Source organism: Lissotriton vulgaris, chromosome 10 (assembly GCF_964263255.1).
Source record: "Lissotriton vulgaris chromosome 10, aLisVul1.2, whole genome shotgun sequence".
NCBI lineage: Eukaryota > Metazoa > Chordata > Amphibia > Caudata > Salamandridae > Lissotriton > Lissotriton vulgaris.
The window spans coordinates 641,210,094-641,235,735 of NC_141698.1; positions in this window are offsets into that span (position 1 = coordinate 641,210,094).

Genomic DNA, 25,642 nt, shown 5'->3' on the forward strand with positions numbered 1-25,642 from the left:
CTTCTTCAGGCAGTGGCACAGTAAAAAAGTGCTCCACCCAAGTTTGGGACTTTTTTACAGTTAGCAAAGAGAGGGGCGCATTGCAGTATGCACCAATTGCCAAACAAATGTTAGTTGAGGTAAACCTGGTACATATTATGGTACTGGAGGCCAGACAACCTATATGAAAAAACAGCACACAATCAAGTGGGAGGAGCACCTTCAAAACATTGCTTAACATAGTTGTTGTGGTAGGGAGAGCTGGGGAACATCAGCTACAAGTCCAATCACGGTGAAAGGTGATGATGAGAAAGAAGGGGGTGACATCTTCACGCAAATCAACCTTGTCCCCAGCAGTGGGCCAGCAGATTCACCCATCATTGCAACTTTACAATGGCACAAGAAGACTCAGAGTGAGATGATGGAGATACTACGGCATACAGTGACTGCCCAACACCACGACGCACATTGAGTCTACCACTAGCATCTACTTCAAAAGGCGTCTGTGTCAGTGTCCCAAGAAAAGAACAAAACAGAGACTACTATTACTGGCTTGTTTAGGCAGGAGGGGCCCTACGAGTGAAGCCACCCAACCACATGCTTGTACAATGGGAAGGTTGCAAAAATGTTAGTGCTGGACCTCTTCCATTTTTCTTTTGTGGAAGGATTGGGATTTTTAGAATTTGTGGCAGCCATATTCCCAAAATGGAAGGTACCAAATAGGACCTGTTTTGCCAGAATGATGTTCCAGCACAGCATCACAATGTGCTGCAGTTGGTTGGACAAGCTTTGCAGCAAAGTGTTGTTCACACCATCCACCTGACGACTGACATGTGGACCAGTTGCCAGGTGACCGATTAACAGTGCACCACTGCACACTGGAAATCTTTTACAGGGGTAAAGCAAAAGATATCTTCAGGTCTTGACCCAAAAGATAGTTTTAAGAGCGTTCAACAGCATGCAACAGTGGCCATGTTGGCAATGCAGAAATCACATACAGCTGTAAGCATCTTGGAGGAATTTAACAGCAAGGTGTATGAATGGCTGTGATGCAGGGGACTAAAAAACTGACTTGTTGCCCCGGACAATGGCAGTATCACAGTCAAGGCCATGTCAGACGGAGGCTATTTCAGGGTCCTGTGCTTGGCCCATCAACCTGGTGGTCCAAGACTTCCTCCAAAAGGAAGACATAGTCAGCATCATATTGATGACCTGCAGAAGAATCTGCACTCATTTCAGACATTCTTTTGAGCCCAGAAGCAGCTTCTGATTATTCAGCGTAATAATAGAGCACCAGTTAAAGCCCTGATAGAGGAAGTGTCAGCACGTTGGAACTCCACCTTTTACATACTGCAACGTCTGTTTGAGCAGTACAAATAGATCAATGACTATATCATTCAAAGGGGAGGGGATGCAGTTGGGAGAGCTATGACCATGGATGGGGACAAATGGTGCCTAGGTAATTGCCTGACACAGATACTACTCCATTTTGTAGTTTTCACACAGGAAAACTACACAGGACAGTATGATGGGCCAATCTATGCCGTTGCTGCATCTCCTACAAGACCAGGTTAAGAAGGTGCCTGAAAGGTTCACCCCCGCAGGTGTGAATGAAAACAGAAGCACATGGCTTGGTTGAACCCATATTCCTTTACTTGCCTCTTAATATAAGGCTGCAACATGACATCATTGAGTCTAAAGAGTACATATGTGCCACATTACTTGATCCACAGTACAAAACAATTCTTCCCACTTTTATTCCTTTTTCTGAAGGGGATGTTTTGAAATACAAGAGGTGGATTGTAGAGCAAGCCATAGACTTGGAAGAAGAACTGCTGGAGCTTTGAGTCTCACCCCAGAGTTCTAGGGGGCCACCTTCAACTTACAGAGAGGGCAGTCTTGTCTCACAGCAGCCAACAACACCATCAACCAGAACACCAACAACAACAGCAACAGAAGGGCCGTACCCAACATCTGCATTGTATTGGTTTCAATAGGCAAGGTTCAAGTCCAGTGCAGAGGTGATGGCTAAACAGGCTGAGCAAGTGGCAGCACAAATTATCATCCACAGAATATTACAGGAGTATCTGAATGATCCAAAAGAGGTCTATGTAGATCAAAATCCATTGATGTATTGGTATGGGAAGATGCGCTAATGGCCAGAGCTCATCAAACTGGCAATAAAGTATCTGGCGTGTCCTGTTGCGGTGTGTCTGCTGAATGTGTGTTCAGTGCAGCTGTTGTGGTCATTACAGTGAGAAGGACCAGTCTCTTGCCTCAAAATGTGGGGAGATTGACTATGATCAGAATGAATCAACATTTTATATCACACAATTATACCATTCCTGAAATAGTAGATGAGGAGGCGGAGGAGTGTGATTGGTCCAAAATCAAATGTGTTAGCTGACCAACTTCTGGGTGAACCACCTGGATTTGAGGACACACTCTACTTCCCGGACTAAGTATGCCAGTGTCTCCATTGAACTTTTTAAATTTTTCTCATTGAACTTAGTTCTTTCTTTGCAAAAAAAGCAACAAAATAATAGGTAGGGGAACATTATTGTTTTTGTGTCAGTTTTATGCTGGCCCACCTTTTATATTAGTCACATATATATTGCCAGAAGGTAATTGGACCAGAGTGCATTTAAGAAGCCTCCACAATTCCTTCATGGCATTGGACAATGCCATGCCCCTCGCATGCCTATTGAGTAATGCCTTTTCCTTTTTGCCTCACTTAGCACCAGAAGGGCTGCCCATCAAATTATTTATTACATACAAGACTGTATGCTAATACTAAATGCCAATGTGTTGCCTGCATCAAAGATGATTGAATACCTACCTGAACTAAACGTGCTTGGATTGGATGAGTTAACTTCAACTATTGCAATGGTGAGTGACTTATTGCATGAGTGATGATTTAAGTTGATGATTCATGTGGTAGCAGACACTAAGGAAGGGTTTATTGACCTTTAATATGGGAACTTTCTTGAGATTAATATTAATTGCATTTTGGGGCTGGAGTGATGGGTGGTCATTTGTTTTCTATGTAGGTGATCAGCCCTTTCACACTTAGCCAGATGTATTTGTTTTGAATCTTCAGAGACCAGAGCAGTCACTTTAGTTAACAAACAAAAACCTTTGCAAAATACTGCAGCTTTGTTTCTCTACTTGTTCTTCAACATTAGTGCACTCCAAGTATATCTTGATCTGGTCTTGCTCTGGTCATTGTGATTCATGATGACTGGTGTGGGATGGTGTTAGTCGAGTCAGGGCTGGAGGAGTATCATGGAAGAACTCAGGGCGTGACCTTCAGAACTACCTCATCAACAGCAAGAAGCTATTGAGTATCAACTTCAGATCAAAGGTAAACCAAGAGTCTGAAGCCTATTACTCAGCTTTGTAAAATAGGGAGAAGTACATTTGTGAAATGCTGTTCTTTATGTGTGTGTGTTGGACTTGTGGCAAAAGTGATACTCTGAGTACCCCTTTTGTTGTTTTTTGCTCTGCCTCTGAGTCTTCTTAATACACTCCTCATGAAGCTTACCTTCCTTCTGTCCCTCTACTTGACTCTAAAATTTAGTTTCTCTTTTACAATCCGCAGGCTTTCTTCTAGTCTCTGTCATGAACGAAAGGTGAAAGCTAGCTGAGCTCAATAACTCTCCTGCTAACTTACTGGACCAGTGCAGGCAGGCCCCAAAGAGTGGGCATTCCCAAGGAGAATGCAGACACACCACCCAATTTTGCAATACAGCATCATTTTTCTTTTAAAAATCATATCAACTAATGAAGTGCGTGGGTGTGGGGTCACTCCACAACCTAGAAGACAGAACATTTATATATATGATAAATTTAGTTTCGGGGGCAGAAGGACTGTTTGCAATGCACTTATCTGTACTTTGTCATACTCATTCCTTTGTTTCCTTCCAATAACAGATTGATGGTGAATTATGTGCTGCTGTTTATTGCCCAGATGAATGTTGGCCTTGGTCTGGTGGCTTAGTGGACCAATGCAACCACTGCAGGGGCCTGTGTTCGACCTCATGGTCACAGTTCTAATCCCAGTGAGTCCACCCAGCCTTTTATCCATCTGAGGTCGATAAAACGAGTACCATTGATTTGGGTATCTATAAACATCTGTTATTCAGCTCCTTGAGACCCATGGGTGATAAGTGTGCTTTTCAAAGACACGTGTTATGTTTTTAAGTTATGTTTGTTATGTTTGTCGTTGTCAAACCTTTCCTCAAATCCCATTACCCATCCATTCATCAAACCCCTAACCCTCTTCCCATGAGCTGTGTGAATTATTAAGGTGTGGCTTAGATTAGATCATCAATTGATCACACTCTTGGTGGGGTGGATGTAGTGAAAGCAACTCCAACTTACTGTAAAATCTTCTAAACAGTACCCCACACCGGCCCATTACCAATCCGTGCATTAAAAATAATAATTCATATTTATTTTTGATATAGAATGAAGAACATCAGTTGTCAGCATCATCATTCAGGCCTTGTTTGGCCTAACCGTAAATGCCTAACCTAAGATTGTCCACTCCAGACTTTAAGTCTAATTTTTTATAACTCGTGGATTTAACAAATAATACCGCTAGCTCCGCATTAGCCAATCTTACTAGTATTGCTATTTTAGCACAATCAGGCATTCTCATTGTGTCATCACGTAGTACTCAGGTCTTTCTACTTCCATTTAGTTGCCTACAATGGATAATCAATCAATCATTCAACTCAATCCTACAGTTTGGGCTCACCTGGGTGGAACTGGTAGTGGGACCTCGCTTGTGAACTTGTGATGCCTTCCCTCTTATTGCTGCATATATATTCAGGTAAGGCAACTATTATGGATGTAATTTACGTAGTATGAAATAAATTAACTGCTACTGTTTTTTATCTAGATAGTTCTACGCAATATAGGTCATCATGGCAGCATTCCCCATAATGGACACGATAGTTAGAGAAGTATAAACCTACACTCTATAACTAAGTGTTATGCTCTCTTAAGTTACAAGCACATAAACAGGCTGAGTAAAACTACTTGAAGGCAGCAGTACAAAGTAAAAGGAACTACTTGAGGTATACATTTAGATTTAAAAAATAGTTTTCCCTTTTATTTATTTACAAAGAAACCCACCCTCTTCACTCAAACAACAATCCCACCACTCTCCCAATCAAATCTTACCCAAGCCCCAAAACTTCAAATGTCTATAAAAAAGTCTCTCCAGTCCCAACTCCCTTCCCCGCCTCTCTACTCAGCTGCAACAAACAATAAATCCCTTCCACCAAAACAAAAAAATTAAAAAAGAGCTAGAAGAGGGCATTATGGATATTAGTCCAGAGTGGGTCTAGACTCTGCTCCATCATGGTGAAACAGCCTTCTTTAGTGTCCAGCCACTGCAGGATGCTGCACAGCAATGGCTTGTTGCCAGTATGGTAGCGGGTGGCAGCAGTTGGCTGGCAGTGTTGCCGATGAAGGGATGGCCGGGAGGCTATAGGCTGAAGGGTACCAGCTGCACTGGCGCCGGGCTTTTGTGTATTAATTTCCTACTCCTGCCCTTCCAGGACCACCAGCTGCCGGTATTCCTGCTGGATGTGCTCCAGCCTCTGCTGCTGCAAATGGGCCGCTCTTTCCTGCCTGTTGGGTTATCAGGCTGGACCAACAGGAGAATCTATATTGAGAAAAACAAAAAAGACAAATTGTAAATAATGCTCTGTGTAAACAATTGTTTTCAATTACTGGGTAGCACAGTAGCAGTACATTGCTGGCCCCCTAGGGCCATTGGAATTTATTTGATGTGATTATGATTATGTGAGTCACAAGACCAATTTTATGGTTTACCCACACATGTTTCCAAACAAAAAAAGCACTGAGTAGGTGGCAGACACGTATTAACCGGCAGAGAATAACATCACAGGATTAAAAAACACGTGATTTTTTTTTCTTGTAAAGGCTTTTCACAGAACTATAAACAGAGTCAAACACTTTGAGTTGAAAAATAAATGCTTTCTCATTGATGAGAATGGCATTATGCACTATACGGAGTACAGGTTGTGTGCAATGCTAAAATCATGAAGCCATGCCAGTGCTAGCCAACATCTCTGCTAGTTTACTACCGTCTGCAGCTGTAGTTGACAATTATCTATGTTTAATTCCAATGACCCTGCTCTTTGCCAAATGCATTGCTCTGTCTCCATAGAGGCAGATGAATAATAAGATACTATGTCACTCACCTCATGTATGAAATGCAGATATTAATATATTATCCTGTCTGCCGTATGTAGATGTTGAGGAAAAGAAATCTAATGAAAGGCACTACAGGTAAAGGAATGGAACATATACATTGTATTTGGCACATTCATCACTGTGTATCCCATATGTCAAATCATGCACTCACTCCCTCTTTACTCTGTGGCCTCGCCCGCCACCTAGTATTTCCAACAAATTCATGTGATGGGCAGTAACCATGGAATGGAAACTTGATTTTCTCTACTGCAGGGGGTAGGGTAGAGGGATTAGACAGGTAGAGTAAAGCTTTTTTATGTATAATAGAGGGGCCACTACACTGATCATCATCTTTGGCGTATTGAGTCACAGTACTATTCGAAAACGAAAAGTGTAAATTAAATATATTATGGGAAACCATGGAATATGTTCTGGAATCACTTTACATGGGTATCGCATTAAATGTGGCACATGCCAAGGATGGATTTCCAATTCGGTAGGCTGGGACGGAGGAACTTATTAATGGATGAATTAATGAATGAATGAATGAAAAAGACTGGTAAAGCGCAACAATTGCAAAAAAGTGTTAAGGCGCGGAAATTAGAAAAAAAGGTGTGACATACTAAGAGGAGACTGAGTGGGTGAAGGAGCAACAAACCTTGTGTGTTCGGTTTGCAATGCATTGCAAACATTGTAAATGCTGCATTAACTGAAGCAGACACACATTACACAGCCAACACTGCAGTCACAAATTGATTGACCCATACTGCACTTCGGTCATAGTCAAAAAAGCCAAGGAGAGGGAAGTGGATATGATAAATGATAGGTAGGATAGATCTGGCTCACTTAACAAATACAGTGAGTCAAGGGAGTAGAACAAAAATACAAATAAATAAATGACCCCCACTTAGAACCATAGCTTTGAATGATAGTGATAACCGTACATAAACCAAGTAAGTGGAGTAGGCGAGCAGCAGCATGCTCCTCATGAGAAGAGAAGCTATTTTGCTTATTCATCCAATAATTCAGATATTCATTCATCCTTTCATTCTGATTCACTCATAGCCACCATGATTAAGCTTTACTTTCTACCATCCAGTTTTTCACCAAAAGTTCCAATAAAGTATCTGCTCATTCAATAGCAACTTTTACTTCAAACTATCCTGTCACCCATCCGTCCCTTTACCCACCAGTGCACACTTTCACCACCCACCCTTTCACTCATGTACCATTTCCTTTCTTTTCAGTTACCTTCCATTCGTTCATGTCTCCCTCAAGCCATCAAATCTCATTATGTGAGATTTTGCTGTGTTACAGATAGAATAGGCCATAATAACTCAACTATCGCTGTGGCTGGTAATGCTGGGGGGTGTTCACTTCACGGTCATTTTTGATGATGACAAGCAGTACCATGGCAATAGCTAGTGAGCATAGTAATTGCAAGCAAATATTTGACTTACCAGTGCCTGTCCCTGCTGTGTTTCTCCCCCCTCCAACTGACCTGCCTCCTCGTGCAGCAGCGCTGGAGCCAGCATCTCCAATGTTCTGGGCGGCTAGAATAAAACATTCCATATAATTTAGATCAAGATATTTAACCCCAACTACAACTGCAAAGCAGCGCTACAGCTCAGTTAGCATGTCAGTTTCTCCAAATATCACTCTGAGCATATAAATGGTTGGTTCACATAGTTAGACTAGCCAGGCGTGAAATAATGGTCAATGAAAGACATATGCTATTGGATGGCAAATGCAATGGGAGTACGACCTCATACTTTTTTCCTGCCTTGCTGCACTGTCATGGGAAACTGCGGTGTACTGTGACTATAGTAACCATAAATTAACTGGTCTATAGCACACTACAGGGAGGCGGCGGGGTGTGGTCCATGATGACCAAGGCCACTGTCTCGCGAACTGAATTGTATTAGAGCTAGGCATAAGAAGGGAAAGGAAAGCTTTCTCAACAAACATACATTGTGAATTTTATTTAAAATTCTAGCTTACTTGGGCCTGCTATCTTAATCTTTACGAAAGACAGCACCAACATTCCAATATCCCAATATTGTACAAAAAGAAGTCCATGGCAATCATATAATGACTTACTAGGATCAGTAGAGCCCTCTGCAGCAGTGTTGGAGGTCAGTGCTGGCTGACCAGCTTCTCCCAGGCACTCAGAAAAGTCACTCTTCTTGCCCTTGGGTGCTGATCAAAGAAACTTAGAAGATAACTAAAAATAGATTAGTGATTCTGTTAATAATCTCCACAAAATGTTTTATGAAAAGCAAACGCAGTCACTAAAGCAGATCACCTATAGTACTACTAATTTCGACTCAAGGCTATTGACTGTCGTTAAATCCATATTCCAAAACTCCTTAACAAAAACTACATTTGGAACTAATGTATTGTAGTGAATGATCTTTTATTCTATCCATTCCCATTTCTCAACACCCTTGATGAGCAAACTCAGTTTCCCTTTTTTGCAATGCATAGATGCATACTTCACACCACGGTGAATTCAATTAGATAACCTGTAACTGTACGAGCTAAATACACAAAGTTACAGAGAAAACAGGCTACTCAGTGATTCAATATAGTGATAGGCGAACAGTCTCCAATGGCTTCTTAATTAATCAGCCAAAGCGAGCACCTGATGAGTGTGATTAGATTGCGACACCTGCCTAGCAGAAACTTTAAAACTGGATCAAACAATAATATACCAGTGTAAGCTAAACATATCTTACCTCCGAGTGATAGCAGCATGGTATTCAAATTAAAAAAAAAATCAATTTAGAGCAAAAACACAAGAAATAATGAATACTCACCGAGCCGCGGAATCTCGATGCCTAGTAAGTTGAGCAGGTCCTGTTTCTGGTCCAGAATGTCCGCCCAATGGTGCTTCAGCTTTTGGGTGGTGCACTGAACGGCTGGTGCGTCGCATGCACTGTTGTACTGAGAGGCACTTTTGCAGAGTGGTGGAGAGAGGGGGGCAAGGCCTCTGACCATCTCTCAGCAATCCAGCTGTGTGGGACTTACTTTTTGGAAACAGGAGGTCTTGTTGGCCCCTAAGCACCCTCAGCAGCCAAGGGGACTTCATCCCCAACCACTGGATAACCAAGAGGTGCAATTGCAGAAAGATGCAGAAAGGGGGAGGGGTCTCTGGCATTGTGCCTGTAGCAGTTTCTTATTTCTTTTCTGTTTAATTACAAAGGAAAGGGACCATGTGGCCCCTCTACTCTAGGCCGTATTTGGCCCTAGGGACCCCATACTCTGTGGCCCAGAATGTTTAAAATGGGGAAGGAGGCTGCAGGCACACTTCCCCAGGCTGATTAAGGCCCTGAGGCCCCCATTCCCCAGAATCTAGCTTTTCTTTTTAGTTCTTTTTTTAAACTAAAAGAAGCGGGCCATGTAGCTGCTCTTCCTGTGCCGATTGTCACCTCGGGGACCCCATCCGCCGGGGCCTGGCCACAATACTGTGTGCCCTGGTTCCACCCAGTGCATCTGTTTTTTTTCCATTGGGTACCGGTCCTGCAGGAGCATGTATTGCTTTTGAACAGAGCGAGCTGCTAGGATGCAGCTCTCTCTGTCCAAAATGAATTCTGCGCTGCTTCTAGTAAGACAGAGCATTTTCTGGTATTACTTACAAGAAGCAGAGCAGAGATTTCCTTGGCTTGTTGCTCCCACCAAGCCATATCAAACTGTGATGTCCCGGGTGGTCACCCCGGGACATTACTGGAGCTGGCCCTGGGGGTGGTGGTCCCCAGGGCCATCTTGGGCCTCAGAAGGAGGGATGTGTGGCCTCCTCCTTTGATTGTATTTGCCCCAGGGAGGTGGTGTCCCCAGGGCTGCGGGGGGCCGCCGAGCCCCTGCACTCAATCTAAAAAAAGCCCCAGGGAGGTGGTGGCCCTCAGGCTGTTAGAGGGTCTATGCAGGCCCCCCTGCAATAATTAAACATTAAGTCCTGTGGAGGTGGTGGCACCCCAGGGCTGTGGGTGGTCTGCATGGTCCCTGCACTTAGTTGCATTAAAGCCCCAGGGAGATGGCAGCCTCAGGGGCTGTGGGAGCTCCGTAAGGGCCCCCCAAAATAATTTACAATGAAGCTTCATTTCGAGTGTGAGTTTTGTTTGAGATATGCTGAATATATGTTTTAGAGGCAAAATAAGTATTTGAGAAATGATGTATATAAGCCATTCACAAGCGATTTTGTGCTTTGAAAAATATTAAAATGTTGTTTTTCATTTTAGAAACTTACTGATGCATGTGCATGCTCTGTGAGAAAGCAATGTAAGTTTCTAGAGAGCCACATATGCAATTATATATCAAGTGTGATATCGAGACTTCACTCACACATAGCTCAGAAGAAAAGCATATATACAGTAATACAGGTAGTGTGATACAGACAGGAGCTAACCTATGGGTCAGAGATATAGTCACAAATCTTATGTATCTAACAGCAATGAAGGTATCTTCGCAGTCAGTCAGGCAGTATTCAGGAACTCAGGCAATCACCCAGCCACTAGTCAGGCAATCATCAAATCAGTGATTCACTAACCATGGAGTTATTCAATTACCCAGACAATACACATATTGCACAGAACCTATGCAGCCATCTAAACACTCACTTACAACCCAGGCAGCCATTGCAATACTGAGCCACACACGTGCACTCATGAACACTGATGCACTACTAATGTGCGCATCTAATCACATAGAGATTACCATTGTAGTAAGCCTATCACCCATCCAGTACCTATGCAGTAATTTAATTACGGAGGTAATAGTCTTGCACTAATACATTCACCCTGGCAGTACACTTAGTTTCATCCAATCTCCCAAGCTTTAACAATAGACTCATGCAGTCACTCAGGCACTAGTCATGCACTCATCTAATTATCCAGGCACTACTGATGCACTTATTCAAATGTCCAGGCACTACCCATGTAGTTATTGAAACGTTCAGGAACTGGGGAGGCGTAGAATTCTGACTCATTCCCAGGTGTAGGTATCATTGTAAATCTATGACTGTGGCAAAATGCACTACCTTTATTGATGAACTTTTGAAAACACTTCCTCCATATGTCATCCGCTACTCTAACTTTCTCCTATAAGGGGATTTTAATCTGCATTTGGAAAATAAAAGCTGTAAAGATTCGGCTGAGTCTTTATTTAGCCTTCAGGCTTTTGGCCTGAACCAATTGGTCGATACTTCCACACATAACAAAAGTCATACATTTGACAACATTGTCACTAATTGTGCAGGGACAATTTCTGCCCTGCCAGTCCCTGTAGCCTGGTCAGACCACTATTCACTGCCTTTTAGTTTATTGTTGCCAGATCAGGCCCTCCAGAGTAGTTGCTCCAAACCGACATTGGTCCGGAAACGGGCCGCATTAACTCAGGATGCCTTTGAAGAAGCACTGGTGGGCAGACCTCCTGAGGTAGGGGAAAACATTCAGAGTGCTGACAAATTAATATCCAGTTGGATGGTGGAGGCTGTGGACTCCCTGATACCGCTAAGCAATGTAAAAGTGGGCGCATATCTGCCTCTGCGGAGTGGTTCTCGGGAGATCTGGCGCAAATGAAATCCAGATTAAGCATGGGCGGAAAATCCGTTACGCTCGCGGATTTTGCGGATTTTCGGTAAATTCGCAATCCGCGAACGCTCGCAAATTTACCGAAAATCCGCAAATTCGCACGCAGCAGATTTTTTTTTCTTGGTGATACAATTTTGCGGTGTGCGGTGTAAGTTCGCAATTGCGAACATGTAGGTGCGGCGGGCAGCAACAATCTCGCACTCGCGAAATTACAAAAATTGCAATTCTGCACAAGAAATCCACTAGCAAGCAGCATAGACCTTCTGAAAATGATGATTTTTATCAGAATAACTCCTCAGGTTGACATTTGCCTGCACTTTTTTGGATTTGAGGCCTTTTGACTTTCTTTGGATCACTTTTGGATTAGAAATCAACTTTCACAAGTAAGCTTGTTTGGGGCATTACAGTTGCTGTAATGCTGTTCTGCAGAAAAACGAGTTTTGCAAAAGTGAAAGCATTCAGCAGGTGCAAAAGTTCAAACTCATCATTAGTAACCATTCCCAATAGTGCTTCCTGACTGGGGCCCCTCCAGAGTTCAGTTGCTAGTTGCAACAATTGTATGACCCTGCTCTGACCCTCACAGCAGGCTCATAGAATAGCTACAAGTAGGCCACAAAGGTCCTGGAAAAAAAATTTCACTGCAACAGAAAGCAAATTACAGATAAGGAAGCAGGTGCCAGACTGGAATTTTAAAACAGTGACACATTAATAAATCAACCCCAAATTAATTCATGTCACTTGAAGCAGGGCAGGTGTGCTTGCTTTTTCCCCCCAAAATCTACAGTGATGATGAACCAGAGGGTGGCATTGATGTACCAGAGGGTGGCATGGGTGAAACAGAGGGTGGCAGGGGTGAAACAGAGGGTGCTGGGAACCTGTGATGATGAACCAGACGCAGAAACAACATAATCGCGACCGTTGCGAGCCGACATGTAAGTTCGCAATTGCGAACTGGTACAAAACCCTCGCGAACTGGCAGAAATCCTTGCGAACACAAAAAAAAAAAATCCGCAAATTCCCAGTTCAGTTGCTAGTTGCAACAATTGTATGACCCTGCTCTGACCCTCACAGCAGGCTCATAGAATAGCTACAAGTAGGCCACAAAGGTCCTGGAAAAAAAAATTGCACTGCAACAGAAAGCAAATTACAGATAAGGAAGCAGGTGCCAGACTGGAATTTTAAAACAGTGACACATTAATAAATCAACCCCAAATTAATTCATGTCAGTTGAAGCAGGGCAGGTGTGCTTGCTTTTTCCCCCCATAATCTACAGTGATGATGAACCAGAGGGTGGCATTGATGTACCAGAGGGTTGCAATGGGTAAAACAGAGGGTGGCAGGGGTGAAACAGAGGGTGCTAGGAACCTGTGATGATGAACCAGACGTAGAAACAACATAATCGCGACCGTTGCGAGCCGACATGTAAGTTCGCAATTGCGAACTGGTACAAAACCCTCGCGAATTGGCAAAAATCCTTGCAAACACAAAAAAAATCTGCAAATTCGCGAACGCCAGATTCGCAAAATTTGCCCATGCTTAATCCAGATGTAAGAATCTAGAGCGCCAAAGGCAAAAGAGCTATAGGGATGAGAATAGACAGAAATATCTAGAGGCTTTGAAGCTTTACCATCGCCAGATCAGGAGAGTGCAGAGGGAATACTACACAGGGCAAATTGAACTCCACAAAGACCATCTGTACTTGTCTGTACTTGCTTTCTTGCCCAGACTTGTTTTTATTTTTCTGTGCCTGTACTTGCCTTCTTGCCAAGACTTGTTTTTATTCCCCTGTGCCTGTACTTGCTTTCTTGCCCAGACTTGTTTTTATTCCCTTGTGCCTAACTTGCTTTCTTGCCCAGACTTGTTTTTATTCCTCTGTGCCTGTACTTGTTTTCTTGCCAAAACTTTTTTTCCTTCCTGTGCCCAGTTCTCCCGCGGCCCACCCGTTTTTCCTCCCGCTGCGTCCCTGCTGCCCCGCCCACCTGCAATCCCATTTGCCACCCCGCTTCCGCCTCCCAGCTACTCCTCCCTCCCATATCCCCTCATATGGAAGCCGCACAGCAGTGAAAGGAGCGACCTATGACCCTGCTCGCAGGCAGGTCACTCCCCTTGCTGCTGCACGGCTCTGCCTGCATTGTTTTTGCCTAATCTTGTATTTTTCCCCTGTGCCTAACTTGCTTTCTTGCCCAGAGCTGTTTTGATTTCCCTGTGCCTCTACCTGCTTTCTTGCCCAGACTTGTTTTTATTCCCCTGTGCCTGTACTTGCTTTCTTGCCCAGACTTGTTTTTATTCCCCTGTGCCTGTACTTGCTTTCTTGCCCAGACTTGTTTTTATTCCCCTGTGCCTAACTTGCTTTCTTGCCCAGACTTGTTTTTTCCTCTGTGCCTGTACTTGTTTTCTTGCCTAAACTTGTTTTTCATTCCTGTGCCCAGTTCTTCTGCGGCCCACGCCCGTATTTCCCGAAACTGCGTCCCTGCAGGCTCGCCTACCTGTAATCCCATTCGCCACCCCGCTCCTGTCTCCCAGCTGCTCCTCCCTCCCACATCCCCTCATATGGAAGCCGCTCTGCGGCCGCTGCGAGGCCGTGCTCAGCGGGAGCGCCGCTGGCGCACCTAAGGCAAGCCCATCTGTGCCCGTCCGTGCCTGGACCGCACCCAGTGCCAGGACCCCTGGACACCACAAATGCCACGACGCCCGACACTGCTACGATGCCAGAACCCTCCATGCACTCAACACCGGACGATCACACACCTGCTTCCTTGCCACCCCGAAGTGCACCCACGGAGCTTTCACCTGCCGGAACTGCAGCTTCACAAACATCCGCCCCACCATGCTGCCGGGCAGGAAAGAACCCAACCACCTCAGATGCATCCTTCTCAACACCCGCTCTGCCCGAAAACATGCAGTTGAACTCTGGGACCTACTCGACTCAACCTCCCCAGACGTCGCCTTCCTGATGGAGACCTGGCTGAACCCCGCCTTGGCACCCGACATAGCCATAGCCATCCTGGAAGGCTCCAAGATCACCCGCAAGGATCGCACCAACAGAGGGGGGGGAGGAACCGCCATCGTCCACACAAACACTCTCAAAGTCTCGACCAACACCGGCGATACCCTCAGCACAGCCGAACACCTGCACTTCCAGATCCACACCGACCCCAACACCACCCTCAGAGGAACCCTCATCTACAGACCACCCGGACCCCGACCACAGTTCAGCGACTCCATTGACAACTTCGTCAGCACACACACCCTCGCCTCCACGGACTGCATCCTCCTCGGGGACCTGAACTTCCACCTCGAGAACAATGACGACACCAACTCCACCACCCTGATCGACAACCTAGCCAACCTCAGACTCAGACAACTCGTCACAACACCCACCTACTCTGTCAGTCACACGCTTGACCTCATCTTTCCGGCAAGCCCCCACATCTCCTTCAACCATACCACCGAACACCACTGGACCGACCACCGCTGCATCCACTTCACATTCAAGAAACCCACCATGCACCAACGCTCCCAACCGATGCCTCACCGCTGCTGGAGCAAAGTCACTGAAGACCAGCTAACCACCACCCTCGCCCAGAGCCCACCCGCCGACCATACCAACCCCGACAACGTCGCCCGCAACCTCAGACAGTGGATCAACGACTGCGCCAATACCCTCGCCCCGATCAAGACACCCTCCAACAATCATACCTATAAGAAAGCTAGCTGGTTCACTGAAGACCTCCGGGAATCCAAGCAAACCTGCAGAAAGCTGGAGAAGATCTGGCTCTGTGAACGAACACCGGACAGCCACGCCGCCCACAAGAATGCCACCCGCAGACACCATCACCTCATCAGATTCGCCAAAAGGGCCTCCTTCAAAGACCGCCTAGACAACAACGCCGACAACAGCAAAGAGCTCTTCAACATCGTGAAGTAACTCTCCAACCCCAGCTCCAACACCAAATAAGTCCTACCCTCGCTAGACCTGTTCGACTCGCTGGCCACCTTCTTCCACTGCTAGATCACAGACATCCACGACAGTATCAACGCCACAACACCCCGACAACCACTGAGACCTCCACCACCACGACCACCATCTGCACCTACCGCCTGCTCTACTGGACTAACATTAACGACGATGACACCATCAGGATCATGAACACCATCCACTCCAGATCTCCCTTAGATCCATGCTCACACCACATCTTTAACAAAGCCAGCACATCCATTGCACCCCATCTCTGGAAAGTCATCAATACCTCCTTCGAGACAGCAACCTTCCCGGAGAGCTGGAAGCACACTGAGATCAACGCCTTACTCAAGAAACCCAAGGCGGACCCCAAGGACCTCAAGAACTTCCGGCCCATCTCCCTGCTCCCGTTCCCCTGCAAAGGTCATTGAGAAGACTGTCAACGAACAACTGACCCGCTACCTCGAGGAGAACAACATCCTGGACCCTTCCCAGTCCGGGTTCCGCAGCAACCACAGCACCGAGACTGCCCTCATCGCCACCACCGATGACATCAAGTCCCTGTTGGACAACGGAGAAACGGCGGCCCTCATCCTCCTGGACCTGTCAGCCGCCTTCGACACAGTCGGTTACCACACACTACGAACATGCCTCCATAACGCTGGGATCCAAGAGAAGGCTCTGGACTGAACCACCTCCTTCCTCTCTGACAGAACACAGAGCGTCCACCTTCCCCCCTTCCCGCTCCGAAGCCACCGAGATCATCTGCAGCGTACCCCAGGGCTCATTCCTCAGACCAACTTTGTTTAACATCTACATGGCACCACTCGCCCAAGTCGCCCGTCGGCAGGACCTCAACATCCTTTCCTACGCCTATGAAACCCAGCTGATACTCTCCCTCACCAAGGACCCCCATACCGCCAAAACCAACCTTCACGAAGGAATGAAGGCCGTTGCTGAATGGATGAGGAACAGCCAACTGAAGCTGAGCTCAGACAAGACGGAGGTCCTCATCCTCGGATTCAACCCTTCGGCCGGGGACGACTCCTGGTGGCCGACCGGACTGGGAACCGCTCCAACACCCACCGACCACGCACGCAACCTAGGGGTCATCCTCGACTCCACCCTCTCCATGACTAAACAGGTCAACGGCGTCTCCTCCTCCTGCTTCAACACCCTCCGCATGCTCTGTAGGATCTACAAGTGGATCCCCACTGAAACGAGAAGAACATTCACCCAGGCCCTGGTCAGCAGCAGGTTGGACTATGGAAACGCCCTCTATGCAGGAGCATCGACCAAACTCCTGAGACGGCTCCAACGCATCCAGAACACCTCTGCATGCCTGATCCTCGACATCTTTCACCGCAGCCACATCACACCCCACCTGAGAGACCTGCACTGGCTCCCGGTCAACAAGAGGATAACCTTCAAGCTCCTCACCCACGCACACAAGGCACTCCACAACACCAGACCAACATACCTCAACAGGCGACTCAGCTTCTACACCCCCACCCGCCAGCTCCACTCTGCCGACCTCGCCTTCGCTACAGTCCCCCACTTCAGAAGAGCGACCTCAGGTGGCAGATTGTTCCCACCTTGCCACCAAGACCTGGAACACCCTCCCCATCTACCTATGGTAGACCCAAAACCTGCTGACCTTCAGAAAACTCCTCAAGACCTGGCTTTTTGAGCAGTAGCAGCATTCCCCACCCCAGCACCTTGAGACCCTCACGGGTCAGTAGTGCGCTTTGCAAATGATATGATTGATTGATTGATTGATTGATCTTTCAGGTAGTGAAACAATTATCCTCTTTGAAACTGGTGACAGCTGAGCTTTTTGCCTCTACGGATTATTATGATAGGGTTGCCGACTATTTTACTAACATGATTGCTAAGATTTATGCCACCTTTCCCGAAAGTAGTAGGAGGCCTGCCCCCGCGCCAGGTTTGGAGACTCCGTGGACCGAGGATAAGTTTACCCTCTGTCCTTTGGTGGAAGACGAGGTTCTCAGGCTGATGGAGGTGGTGAAATCTGGGCCACCTCTGGATCAAGTCCCTCCAAAATGTTTGCAACTAGGAAAGAAAATGATTGCTCCTGTTTTCACCTCGCTACTGAACCTGTCCTTTAGCACGGGGCGGGTCCCCAGCAACAGGAAACATGCCATGGTGGTCCCTCTGTTGAAGAAACCCTCATTGGAGCCCGCTCTTACTGAAAATTTAAGACCCATATCTCTACTTCCCTATGTAGCTAAAACTGCAGAGAAACATCTGAATGGCCATCTCTCGAGGTTTTTTGGAAGAGAGGCAGGTTCTTCATGATACCCAATCCGGCTTTAGACCTATGTATAGTACGGAGTCCGCTCTCCTGCTGGCAGCCGAAATGTTGAGGGCTGCGGCTGATGAAGGCAGGACCACAGCCTTGATTCTGCTGGACCTAAGAGCCGTGTTTGACACGGTGTCCAACGGCCTCCTACTTGAGAGGTTACAAGAAGTCTGGGTCTGAGGTGTCATGTGCATTTGGTTGAAGAATTTTCTGGAAAATAGATCCTTCCAGGTCCTGAAACATCCTTTCAGCTCCAGAGTTTGTTCTTTAAACCAGGGGTGCCACAGGGTTCAGCTCTCAGCCCCACCCTGTTTACATTTATATGCACCCGCTTGCAGATATTGTTCTGAAACATGGAATTCAGCTGATGTCATATGCTGATGACACTCAGCTAGTTGTGACCCTGGAACAGAAGGAACCTGGAAGGGCTGACAATTTCAGAACTTGCCTGTGGAAGCTTATGGACTGGATGAGACTGAGTTGTCTCCAGTTAAATGCAGGGAAGACAGAGGTTATGGTGGTTGGAAAATAGCCCTCTCACTGGTCGCAGCATTGGTGGCCAGAAGCACTAGGAACTCGTCAAGTAGCAAAACCAAGGTGAAAGATTTGGGAGTGTGGTTCGACAAAATCTTTCCTTCTCCTCACAAATATCGGCTGTGGCTGGGACTTGTTTTAGCATTCTGAAGATGCAACGTAAGATCTTGGACCTCCTACCCCTGGATGCTAAAAGAACTATTGTACAGGCATTGGTCACGTCTCACCTTGACTATTGCAATGTCTTGTATCTAGGAGTGACTGTTAAAAAATCTTAACATCTTGCAGAAGGTCCACAATGTTGCAGCCCGGCTTATCCTGAATGTCCCAAGGAGGGCTTTGGTGGGTGAAGGAACAGCATTGGCTCCCTATCTGGGCCAGAGTTACCTTTAAGGCCTTATGCTTTAGTCACAGGATCCTTGTGGAAAGGGGGTAGTGTTTTCTACGGCCTCTCCTGACAGTCCACCAGCCTGCTCAAAATCTAAGATCATTGGGCAGTGCAAGATTGACTGTGCAAGATTGACTGTGCAAGATAGTGCCCCTGGGCCAAATGGCATTCCATTTGCTTTATTTAAAGAATCGCCCGACTTCTGGTCAGATCATCTTACAGATGTTTTCAATGATGTGGTTGAGAGAGGACAAATACTAAACTCGTGGAATGGCTCGCTTATAATTTCAATATTTAAAAAAGGCAACTGGCAACAGCCAGAAAATTACCGTCTAATTACCTTGCTGGACGCAGATGCAAAGTTGTTTGCCAGTATTCTTTTAATGAACTTAACAGAGTGGGCAAAAGAAGTGCAGGTAATACCCCCAAACCAAACAGGCTTTGTCAAAGGCCTTGGTACAACAACAAATCTTTAAATTTTAGCAATATTATTTGAAAAGGCAATACGAGCAAAATGACCCTTATATTTGTGTTTTGTAGATTTTAAATCTGCGTTTGACTGTGTTGATCGTGAGCTGCTTTGGGCCAAGCTTGCAAAACAAGGAATTCCAGTCAAGCTGTTAAAAATGATTTAACTCTTGCATTCTGATACTTGGGTTAGAGTGAGGATGGGTAATTGCTCAACGGCAACTAAAATAATTCCAACATCGAATGGGCTCAAACAGGGCAGTGTATTAGCTCCCCTACTTTTTAATTTATTTTTATCCGATCTCACTTCTGACCTAAACGACATCAATGCTCACCCACCAAGGTTGGCTCAAACTCCGATATCAAACTTGCTATATGCGGACGATGTTGTTCTTTTTTTTTAACTCTTTTTCTTGGATTTTGTGTAAAGAAAAGACAATACAACACATAAGACAACACCATCCCCCCCCGATCGGGCAGATTAAATGTAGAAAAAAGAATTTCAAAAGCTTAAAAGCTTATAAATAATAATAATACATAAAATTAAATATTTGAATTAACACATGAATCATCAAGATACAAATAAACATTAAGTTAGATGGGTATACATTACAACTGGACGATTTTAGCCATGTTATTGTTATATGAGTGACTAGGATTCAGACCATTCTATTAAAGGAGACCAAACTTTTAAGCCTTTTATTCTACGTTTCCTACCTTTAGTTTTATATATTGCCATTTCTAAATTAAAAATTGCTAACAGTCTTGAAAACCACTGTTGATATGAGGGGGCGATAGGATCTAGCCAAGCCGATGCTATACAAATTCTTAATGCGGCCATCGAAATAAAAATTCATTCATGACCAGTATTCAAATTAGTACAGTTTGTGAGGCCCAATACAACTGTTTGATCAGATAGATGAACCACAGTTTTAAGGATCAATGAGAGGAAATGTTCAATTTTTGATTTAAGAAAAATTAAAGAGGGACAAAATGAAAAAATATGTATACAATCCGCATCTTGTAAGTTACATCGAAAGCAGCATGTTCCTCTCCCATTACCCCATTTGGCAATTCTATCTGGAGTATAGTACATGAAAAAACATATTTTATAAAATTGTGTTTGTAATTTGGTTGACATGAGTGTGGTTTGTGATAGCCCATTTACATACTCAAATTCTTCTGTAGAGATTATACATTTCTTTTGCCATTTCTGAATAATCTTCTGCCTGTCATCCGATAAATGTGTCAGTAATAATTGGTAAAACCCCCCAATCCGTATTTTTTCCTGATAATGGCTAAGAGTTTCATCTATGGTGCTTTTAAACATAGTGTCTTCTCTCCTCACTCGTCGTAATAGAAAATCTCTTATTTGGAGATATTTAAAAAAATCTCTCCATTCCAGATGATACTTGTCTTTCAAAAATTCAAAAGAATATATCCCTTCTGAGGAGAAAAAACAGCCTATATAAGTAATTCCGGCTATGATCCATCTATCAATATAGGAATCTTTAAATATGTCTGGTAAGAGGGGGTTATTTTGTATCGGTGTATGAAAAGATAACCGTCCCAGACCTATCATTTTCCTCACAGATTTCCAAACTTTAAACACTGCTATGAGTGTTCTTAGTCTTACTTTTTTATGGTAACTATCGAAGAGATATCTCCAAAGATAGCCGATACTTCTCTCATCTAATATTATTTAATGAATTGTCGTGCGTCTTTATCCCAAGTTGTCCCTGTTCCATCAAGAAGAAAAAGCTCCTGATTATATAGCAAGACTGTTGCCCAATAATATAGCCTGAGATTTGGAAGACTTAATCCTCCTCTTTGGGAAGTGTCAGTAATTTATAGGCGCGGCGGGGCTGTGTGTATGACCAAATAAAGTCAGTAAAGATATGTTCCATTGTTTTAAACCATTGATCTGAGATTTCCAGATTAATGGCTCTAAATATATACAAAAGTTTTGGAAAGTAGACCATTTTTAGAGCATTTGCCCGTCCGATTAAAGAAAGATGTAAATTATTGATACGGCGGAGATCTTTTTGCATTTTGTTTGATATAGGTTTAAGGTTCAGGTCGACTAGATTCTCTAATTCAGAGGTTATTGTAACCCCTAAGTAAGTGGCTGAATTTGTAATACGTGAATCTGTCATAACGCATTTGTTGTTGATAATTATTTGGGTTTTCCCTCGATTCAGAGCGTATCCTGAAATAGTGCCAAATATTGATGCCTCCTGTTTAAAAATTGGCATAGCCAGGTTTGGGTTAGCAGTGACAATGGCAATATCGTCAGCATAGGCGAGAATTTTTGTTGAGTATTTATTTGTCCGGATGGCAGTTATATTCCTATTATTTTGCAGTCTCCTGATAAAGGGATCAATATAAAGAGCGAACAACAGCGGGGAGCAGGGGCATCCCTGCCTTGTTACTCTCGAGATTTTTTATTCTTTTGAGTTACCTCCATTAACCATCACCATCGCCTGAGGATTAATATAGAGTTTTTGTATTGCCTGTATAAACGCCTGGTTGAAACCGACCCTGGACATTGCCTGCCACAAGAATGGCCAGGAGACCCGAACAAAGGCTTTCTCGGCATCGAGTAAAATTAATGCCATCGGGTCTCCTGCCACCTGGGTGTAGTCAAACAAGCTAATTACCCTCCGTGTGTGATCGGTAGTGTCTCTCCCAAGGATAAAGCCGTGCTGAACTTTGGATGTAACTTTATGAATTATTGATGAGATACGGTTAGCGAGTAGTTTGGAGTAGATTTTAGAATCTGCATTTATTAATGTGATGGGTCGATAAGAGCCCATCTGGTCAGGTGGTTTGTTTTTCTTAGGGAATATCACAATTTTAGCCGTAGACCATGAGTTGGGGGGTTGCCCTCCTCTAAATAAATGTAAGCATAGGTTCAACAAGATTTCTTGAAGTTGATCCAGAAATACTAGGTAAAATTCAAGTAGGATAGCATCTGCTCCAGTTGCCTTCCCGCGGGAGAGCTCTTTTACGGTTTTTCTTATTTCCTCGATGTCGGGGGCCTTTTCCAAGATTAGCTGATCTTCAGTGTTAAGTTTGTCACAGGTATCTATATCTAGATATTCAGTAATTTTCTATTGATCTATTTCTCCCTCTTCTGTATAGAGAGCACTGTAAAAACGCCAAAATGCTTCTCTGATCTTCTCTGAGTCAGTTACTCTACCGATTATTGGGTCTTGAATTTCCTGTCTTACATTTTGTGTAGTCTGCTGTCTCCTCCGGATGGCTAATTGCTGACCAACTGACTCACTAACCTCGTATATTTTTTCCCGGTGATCAGTAGCTTTTTTAATTGCTTTATTGGTATATATATTTGTAATTGCTGCCTTAGCTATTGCAACCTGAGTTTGTGCATTACTTATCTCTTCTGTAGTAAAAGAGCTTCTTGTTACCCTTATAAGCTCTTCCTCCAACCTCTTTAAAGTTTCTTGTAAGAGTCTTAGTGATTCTCTTGCACACTTGTTGGTCCGGGGTGAATATTGTATAGTTTCACCCCTAATGCTTGCTTTTAGAGCGTCCCAAACGAAATCTATTGTTGTGCTGCCGTTATTAACCATCAAAAAGTTTGAGATCCAGCTTCTCATATGTTTACAATATTCACTCTCAAGGAGCAAGGGCCTCTCAAAGGTGCAAGCTTGTGGTGTCTGTGTCAAAGATGTATCCACTGTTAGTATTAAGGGATTATGACCCGACATAATTTGGGGTAGCTTTTCTATTTTTGAGGGAGTTTTGATTGAGCTAGAGATCAAAAAGTAATCCAGTCCAGCATGTGTATGATGTGGATTTGAATAATATGTATACCCTGGATCATCGGAGTTACTATTTAAAGTCTGCCACGCATCAATTAACCCATGGACGATGTTGTTCTAATGAGCTATACAAAGGTGGGAATGCAACGACTGATCGATGGGATATCTAAATACTCCAAGGAAAACTGTATGCAAATAAATGATGCCAAGACTAAAATGATGGTAATCACCAAAAATTTACGAGTAAAGCATGCGCATACTTGGTTTTTGGAAGGCAAAAAATTGGAACAAGTAAATGATTATAAGTACTTGGGAGTAACTTACAGCGATAATGGCAAGTTTGTATATCACAAACGTGAAATTACAAGGAAAGCGAACTCCATTATCGCTGCATTTAGATCTTTCCAGAAATCCATTGGAGATTTGTCTTACCGCCCTTTATTAACATCAATAGCAGCTAAACTACTGCCTTCTCTAACATATGGGAGTGAGGTGCTCAACGGGAGTGACGCAGAGATTATAAACACCTCGGTAGCAAAAACCTATCGTCATTTATTTTCACTTACTAAGAATGCCTCACAAGCCCAAGTGAGGTTGGAATTTGGTCTGAACAACCAATCTTGTGCAATAAAAGGAAATATAATGAAAGTCTGGAATAGAATAAAAAATGATTATGACAATGAAATGTCTCGTCTTCTTTGGCAAGAAGTAAACAACAACCGTTCCTTAACTATTGCTTCCTAGCAATTAAGGACAATGGTTTAGCTCCTATTTGGAACAATACGGTCAAGCAGGAGAGTTTCAAGAAGACAGTAAACAAAATGACTTACTATCTCTCTTTGATAAAGGCAAAGATTATTTCATTAAAAGACAGCATGCGTGGTCAATAGTAAATGGTTTTAAGAAAAAGAAGATCCAAACCCATTTGGAAACATCGTGGCCGAAAAAAAAACGAATCTTTATGAATGCTAGGTTCGGTATCTTTCCAGGCTCATGTCATTTGGCACCATGGAAAAGAACTGATGAAATCGTGACGTGTATGCTTTGTAAATCTGGTAAAGAAAACATCATACACCTAATGTGCCTCTGCCAGAACCTGGAAGCGGAAAGAAAAGGTGTACTTAAGAAACTATTTAATGAACATGGTGTAAGGACTTGTAGGCAGGCTCTTATGGCAACCTTAGATCCAGAAGACTTAGCAATTAATTCAGCATTCGTGAAATTTCTCATATTGACCAAAAAAAAGTTGGACGCTTGTGTTTGAGTAGTCTATAATTACTGTCAAGATGATTAATGGAATAATTTTAAGGATCAGATTACTTTTTAATTGTTTTATGAGAAGTATTTGAATATATGTACTGTATTAGCATTTTAGATTTGTATAAGTCTTATCCGTTTTGTAAGATTTTAATTAATCAAACAAATAAAAACAAACTGAAACTGAAACTGAAACTGACTGTGCCCAGGGTGTGGAAGACGCGGCTCGGCTGAAGATCCTTTGGTTTCTTGGCAGCTAAGGCATGGAATGAGCTCCCAGTGGATCTGAGGACATCTGAGTCGGAGTTTCTGTTCCCCAAAAATTTGAAAACCTGGCTTTTCCGTCCCCCCCAGGAGGGCTAACGTAGTAAGGTCCCATCTTGTGTGAATGCCATTGCACTTTATAAGCTTTATAATAATAATAATAATAATAATAATAATATTGACGCATGGGAACACCCACATCATCACCCATGGCACACTCCTTTCACGCAAAGGGGTTTACATGGCCTTGTAAATATGGAGCATCACACTATTCCAATGGTGTGTCAAAAAAAGTGATAATTTCGCGCATGGGACATGTAAATTTGCTTCCTTAGCTTGATGTTTATTTTAAAATTTACTACAGAAGGGATAAACTGGTCTTTCCCCATGTATAAGTTAGAAATGAGATATGGTGCAGGTGTTGTAGGACAGGGCGCTAAAATGTTAAAAGGCAACTAATAATTAAAGGTTTGCGTTTTGCTTTGGGTTTGGTATATTGAAGTAAGTGCATGTGGTAATAGAGCTAGGTTCACCTTTAGATTTAAAACTGCAACATTTGTATTATGCAGTAATGAAGTAGTTGGACATTGGCTAGGACAAAAAATACAATAGACTTGTTTTTTTTAACAGAACAATATATACATAACTCAACACAGTTAGAATGCCTACAAACGTTCAGAGCAATAAACAACAGAAGCAACTACAGTATCTCTGCAGAAATGAGGTACAAATGGGGCAAAATACAGAAAAAGTGTTGAAAGAATAAAGATCTACTGGTAAGAGGACAAAGTAATTTTCTTATAAATATATGTGGACATTTGCAAAGATTACACAATAAAGAAAATACAATTATGCCTATGA